Source organism: Chanos chanos, chromosome 12, assembly GCF_902362185.1.
Source record: "Chanos chanos chromosome 12, fChaCha1.1, whole genome shotgun sequence".
Classification (NCBI taxonomy): Eukaryota; Metazoa; Chordata; class Actinopteri; order Gonorynchiformes; family Chanidae; genus Chanos; species Chanos chanos.
This window is the reverse complement of record NC_044506.1, coordinates 23,109,451-23,116,950: the sequence shown is the minus strand read 5'-3', so window position 1 is coordinate 23,116,950 and position 7,500 is coordinate 23,109,451. Positions and strand designations below refer to the sequence as shown.

The window sequence follows — 7,500 nt, the reverse complement described above, 5'->3', positions numbered from 1 at the left end:
TGATATCATGTCACCGTGTGGGTCAGTTAACCTTGTCGGAGTGGGCGCCCTGATTCTAGTTTGTGAGCTAGGCAGGCTCCTGCCTGGGAAGGTCTCCCACTCACCCGCCTTTCTTTTGCAGATCCATATAAACTCTGGACAAGAATAAGTGGAAGCAGGTTCTGCTCATAGCCAGCCCAGTGTACTTTATTTTAGGATTAATGTTTGCCTCCCGGTTATGATGTCACTCCATACAACCAGCCAGTCTTATGTCTAGATCGCAGGTACGTAAGGTGATAATGTTTAAGAAGTATGTCTGTGTATGTCTGTGTGTGTGTGTATGTGTGTGTGTGTGTGTGTGTGTGTGTGTGTGCGTGTGCGTGTGCGTATGTGTATGTGTGTGTGTGTGTGTGTGTGTGTGTACACTGGCTGTGTGCCGTGTATTTTGTTGCTGGATGCTCGAGTGACAAATCAACACAAATGGACACTTCTTTATATATATATATATATATATATATATATATATATACAGTTTTAAACATTATAATTATTTATTTGTGTCGTTCCAAAAGTCTGAATAAAGACTACAGTTAATGCAGAATGGTGCTTTTTTTTGTTTTGTTAGGGGGTGTGGCTTGGGGGGCGCTGAAGGGGGGGTTGGCCCAGGGTGCCATACATGCTAGAACCACCACTGGTTATAGGTACTGAATCATTAGTGATATACGAGTAGTGTTAGTAGTGATACAAGTACAGTATTCATAGTGATATAAGTACAGTGTTAATAGTGATATAAGTACAGTGTTAGTAGTGATATAAGTACAGTGTTAATAGTGATATAAATACAGTATTCATAGTGATATAAATACAGTATTCATAGTGATATAAGTACAGTATTCATAGTGATATAAGTACAGTGTTAGTGGTGATATAAGTGTTAGTAGTGATATAAGTACAGTATTCATAGTAATATAAGTACAGTGTTAGTATTGATAAAAGTATAGTGTTAATAGTGATGTAAGTACAGCATTCATAATAATATAAGTACAGTGTTCATAGTAATATAAGTACAGTATTCATAGTAATATAAGTACAGTGTTAATAGTGATATAAGTACAGTGTTAGTGGTGATATAAATACAGTGTTAGTGATAATATAAGTACAGTGTTTGTAGTGATATGTTAATGTACATCAGACTTCTACAGATTGCCACTGCAAATCTCATCCTCATGCATGTTACCCATCCTTTAGTGAACGAACACACACCCTGGGAGCAGTGAACACACACTAGGAGCAGTGGGCAGCTCCGTCCCAGGGAATCGAACCGGAAACCTTTCAATCGCAAGCCCGTCTCTCTACCATTTAAGCCACAAGCCACCAATGGAAGTGCAGGGTTGGCAATAACAGTGGTTGGACAGTGACATGATGACATAGCATTGGACAGTGACATGACGACATAGCATTGGACAGTGACATAACTATTGACGTGAGGGTAACATTTGAGTTGTGCTGAGCTGAAGAGAGTGTGGAAGCAAATGCATATTTGTATGATCATGATGATATGGCCAGTGACGGACCAGCGTTAACTGGTTGTAACTATGGCAGTAAGGCTTATTGAAGGATTTTGTTTGAGCGAAGGTTTGCTGAAGGTTTGAGAATGTTATCTTCACCTGTGGTTGGCTTGATCAGCGCCTCTATGTGAGGCTACAGGAGGAATGTCAGCAATGCAACACAGAGCCTCATGTCTGCACCATCTGCAGCTGTGTGTGTGTGTGCGTGTGCAAGAGAGAGGGAGAGAGAGAGAGAAAGAGAGAGCATGCATGCACATCCGAAGAAGACTACAGGAGAAATTCCTAAAATTTTAACCAATACCAGATTTACTCTCACCCCCCCCCCCCTTTTCTCTCTCTCTCTCTCTCATTTTTTGCGTGTAAGTGCCTGTGTGTCTATAAGTGAATGTCAGTAAATGGGAACAGGTCTGCCCCTCACACACACACACACACACACACACACACACAGAGCATAGTGACCCCACTTAACTCAGGAACTTGTTGTGAAAACCTCTGAGTGTGAGCGAGTGCGTCTGAGGATGCTAAGCCTGTGTGTATGTGTGTGTACTTAAAATGTGTGTGCGTGTGTGTGTGTGTGTGTGTATGTGCGTGTGTGTGTGTGTGTGCGTGTGTGTGTGTGTATGTGTGTATGTGTGTGTGTGTGTGTGTGTGCGTACGTATGTGTGTGTGCGCGTACGTATGTGTGTGTGTGTATGTGTGTGTGTGTGCGTGTGCGTGTGCGTGTGCGTGTACATGTGTTTAGGAGAATGCCCACAGAGGGTATGACGTAAATTCATAAGTCACGAGGAGCCAAGTTTAACTGCATGATATTTTTAGTAATTGACTGTTCAAGACACAGAGCGAGCATTGTGAATGCAGACCAGGGACTCCACATAGAAAGACACAGATAATGTGTGTGTGTGTGTGTGTGTGTGTAAGGCTATATGAAAGAAAAGAAAAAAATAAAGGTAATGTATTTTTGTATGGATGAGCTGTGATAAAATGATAAAATGATAAAATCCTGGGAAAAATCCTGGGAAAACATGCTGCAGTCAAGCAGGACAGATGAACTCTGGGTAATTAAGGGACAAAGGTCAGCTGACCTGGAGCACTGGGGTGCATGTAAAGTTAGTGGAACATCATAGAGATGAGAGATGTGGAAAACAGACCCCAGCGAGTCCTTTACACAGATCTAATGCTGGAGCTCTACAGTACTCTGTGGCTCTGTCATCCTCTGGTGATGCAGACAGGCATGTGAATAGGGGAATAGATATTATACACTCTATCTTCACTTTGGACACACACACACACACACACACGTGACGGTACACACATACACATACAAAATACACATGTGCACCCAGACTTCCTGTTTGAATGATAGCTCTCTGACAGGATTAGCTGAAAGACAGAGTTACAGGTTTCATTACGGTAGCAGGTCTGAGTGCATGTGAGAGGGAGAGAGAGAGAGAAAGAGAGAGAGACAAGGAGGGAGGGAGAGAGAAAGGAAGAAGAGAGAAGGAGAGAGACAGACAGGGGGACAGGGATTAAGAGAGGAAGGAAGAGAAAGAGAGAGAGAGAGAGGGTAGGAGAAAGAGAGAGAGAGACAGACATAGACAGAGACAGACAGAGAGAAAGAGAGAGAGACAGGGAGGGAGAGAGAAAGGATGAAGAGAGAAGGAGAGAGACAGACAGGGGGACAGGGATTGAGAGAGGAAGGAAGAGAAAGAGAGAGAGAGAGAGGGTAGGAGAGAGAGAGAGACAGACATAGACAGAGACAGACAGAGAGAAAGAGAGAGAGACAGGGAGGGAGAGAGAAAGGAAGAAGAGAGAAGGAGAGAGACAGACAGGGGGACAGGGATTGAGAGAGGAAGGAAGAGAAAGAGAGAGACAAAAAGGGAGATAGAAGAGAGGCCTATTAGTTTGATAGCTGAGAGCAAAATTTGACTCTTGAGTTTAAATCATTTCAAAGGGCAACAAGACTGAGAGAAAGAAAAGTTAGAGTTGGTAAACTGTAGAGATAACATGTAATCTCTCTCTCTCTCTCTCTCTCTCTCTCTCTCTCTCTCTCTCTCACTCTCTCTCTCTCTCTCACACACACACACACACACACACACTCTCACTCGTGGTTTTAACCCTATTAGTGTCTAGCTAACACCATGAAGATTGAAATGTAATTTTTCAATAAAGTCATTGGGTTGAAGAACACACACACACACACACACACAGATCTGCCTGTACATCACCAACAGACATTTACACACTACCCCAAACATTAAAATACTCTGGACTGATAAAGCCTGGTTAGAGCTATTACGAGTTCAGAACATAAGGTTATTATTCAGCGTGTTCAAAAAAGACAGAAGAGAAGAGAGGAGAAGAGAAGAGAAGAGAAGAGAAGAGAAGAGAAGAGAAGAGAAGAGAAGAGAAGAGAAGAGAAGAGAAGAGAAGAGAAGAGAGCATTCCCATGCTGGTGTTTTTAGCAATGTTGGGTCATGCTGTCCCTGAGGGAGTCATGTCTGAGACCAGACAATCACAGTCTGTGTGTGTGTGTGTGTGTGTGTGTGTGTGTGTCCTAAAGGTTCAGGGTCTGTAACACTTTGACTGGAATAAACAAACAAACACCCAGACATCACCAGGACACAATCCCTTCAGACAATGGAATGAGATAAATTCTCTCTACAGTTCACATAGACACACACACACACACACATATGCAAACACACACACACACACACACACAAACACACACACACACAAATCTGATTCCATTGTGTCCAGCCCAAACTTTGACAAGTCTTCTGGGAAAGATATTCTGGCAGAAGCTAAGTGAAAAAAGGGAATGCGGCAGGGAATGTGTGTGTGTGTGTGTGTGTGAGTGTGTATGTGCGTGTGTGTGCGTCTGTGTGTGTGTGTGTGTGTGTCTGTGTGTGTGTGTGTGTGTGTGAGTGTGTGTGTGTGTGAGTGTGTGTGCGCACTGTAGAAAAACTGCGGTTTTCACACACAATGTGAGTGAGGAGCCAAACAAAGAATCTGTGAACCATGTCAACAAGACAGTGGCCTCTGCATCTGTGTGTGTGTGTGTGTGTGTGTGTGTGTGTGTGTGTGTGCGCGCGTGTGTGTGCGTCTGTGTCTGTGCGTGTATGTGTCTGTGCGTGTGTGTGTATGTGTGTGTATATTTGTGTGTCTGTGTGTGTGTGTATTTGTATGTGTGTGTGTGTCTGTGTGTGTGTGTGTGTATATTTGTGTGTGCGCGTCTGTGTCTGTGTGTCTGTGTGTGTGTGTGTGTGTATATTTGTGTGTGTATGTGCGTGTGTGTGTGTGTGTGCGTCTGTGTCTGTGTGTGTGTGTGCGTGTGTGTGTGTGTGTGTGTATGTGTGTGTGTGCGTCTGTGTGTGTGTGTGTGCGTCTGTGTGTGTGTGTGTGTATGTGTGTGTGTGTTGATTGTATGTTTGTCCAGGCCATTTCCAGTCAGTAGGATCCCATGGGCCGGGTGCCACTGTGGACGAGTCAGAAGCCACAGCATGACTGCACCACACTGAATCTTAAGACAACCCTGGGCCAGAAGTCTCACTCTATGTGCTCTTAAAACACAGTTTACACACTTCACACAGTCCAGTGAAGACCTGAGCACCACAGCGCCTACCATACCAACACGAGCTTAAGTTCCCTTACATGCCTGTTCTGATCTGGAAACCTCTGCTCAGGTTAGTGCTAAACGGGTAAAGACACTGCCTGGTGTAGGTCCACAACCCTGACTCATGACTGGTGATTCAGATTAGTACTCACCAGCATTGAGTTACTAACTCAAATCAACTTTTATCACATTAAGGTGCCACTCAAACCCTCTGGAGACAAGATATAAGTCACACACACACACACACACACAAATATACACACACATACATACACATAAATACATACACACACACACATACATACACACACACACACACACACACACATACATATATACATACATACACATATAAGAGCGAGGAGTTTTAGTTATTGTCACCATTCAAAGATTCAGTTCTCTGTTATGTCAGAGACATCAGGAGGAGATGCCTGTATGTGTGTGTCTGTGTGACAGACAGAGAGGGGGAGAGAGAGAGAGAGAGAGAGAGAGAGAGAGAGAGAGAGAGAGAGAGAGAGAGTGAGAGAGAGAGAGAGGACTTCACTGCATGCATGTATGTGGTGTAAATACAGGTTTAGGATATTACACAGAAGCATACAGGCGAAAGACATACAAATGCATACTCTTAAATACAGGTATGGAAACAAACACACACACACACACACATACACACACACATTCCATCACTGTCACCAGAATTCTTGGAAATCCCCCCTCATCTAAATATGGGTGTGTACAGGGCAGAGGCAAAACGTACACAGCGAGCAGACATATTGTCTGTGTGTGTGTGTGTGTGTGTGTGTTTGTGTATGTGGGTGTGTGTGTCTGTACATAGTTGAAACCCAGAAAAGACAAAGTAACAACATTAATCACAGCGAACATTCTGGACTGCGTGTGTGTGTGCACACACACACGTATGCACGCGTGCACACACAGACACACACAAAGACACACACACCTGCACATGCGCGTGCGACAGTGAGACTGCCCTACAGTGAGACAGTTATGACCAGAGTGACGAGGGTCACATCACCAACCAGCTAAGCACAGAACAAAAGCTGTATCTACTACTGAATATATCTATAACACAACCGACTGTATGTACCACTGACTATATCCATAACAACTACTGACAACATTTACCACTGACAATATTTATTATAAGTACTGACTACATGTACATCTACTGGCTACCGACTACTTACCACCACCAACAGTGACAACTCCTGATTATCCCCTCTACATCTATGACAACCACTGGCTACATCTACAATTGACTACATGTACAAGTGACTACATCTACTATGAGAGCTACTGGCTACATCTACTACTGCCTTCATCTACTATGACAAGTACTGGCTACATGTACTATTGACTGCATCTATTATGAGAATTACTGGCCATGCACACTATTGACTACATCTACTATTGACTTCATCTGCTATTGACTACATGTGTGAAACTTTCTGACTACACGTACCAGTGACCTCATCACTTTACTTTACTGACTATGATGTGATATGGACCAGACACGCTGCAACAATCATACATGTACACATGGACCAATCATGCTGCAATAATCATATATGTACACACGGACCAATCATGCTGCAATAATCATACATGTACACATGGACCAGTCACACCACAACTATCATTTCAACAGACTACCGACAGTCTGTATGTGACGGTCTGCACATGAAGTCTTGCCAACACGTAATGCCTCAGTGTAGCTTCTCCCACTCCTATTACCCACAACCCCCAGAGATGAGCAGATGTCTCTGAGAGCAGTTTTGGAACTGGCTCAGTGAAACCACTGCACCCAGTGAGCCCTCTGGTTCCATCAGAACCACGATGCCTTAATGATGAAATCTGGGTTACGAGCAGTTCTCTGATGTGTGATTCGTGAGGTCTCTGTAGTTGAGACATTGCGTGATTTCATCACTGTTATGATCAGTTGCTATGAGTGGGGAGAGAGACGGGAACTCAATATAAACTGATTTAACTCACTGAATACTGCAAATAATAGCTAAATAAATACAACAGGTTCATCCAAGCATGAGAAGATTTTCACACACATGCATACACTCACACAAACACACACACACACACACACACACACACACACACACATTCCTGCAAACAAACACAAACACACACTTTCTTACACACACACACACACACACACGTTCCAAACAGCCCTGAGGGCTTGTTTGTAAAACTGGTGCAGCTCAGTGCTGACTGATAACATGCTCTTGCCATTGGCTCCTTTATGTAATCTCATTTTTATAGGTGTGAGACAGGACTGTGTCAGCATCCATTCACATGTACACACAT

At 43.5% G+C, this 7,500-nt stretch overlaps 1 protein-coding gene across 1 annotated transcript in view; it reads right to left on the bottom strand.

Annotated features, from left to right (window-relative positions):
- The window catches only part of grb10a (growth factor receptor-bound protein 10a), a 58,661-nt gene that overhangs the window by 18,919 nt on the left and 32,242 nt on the right, over positions 1-7,500 (bottom strand). The gene's annotated exons all lie outside the window — the stretch shown is intronic.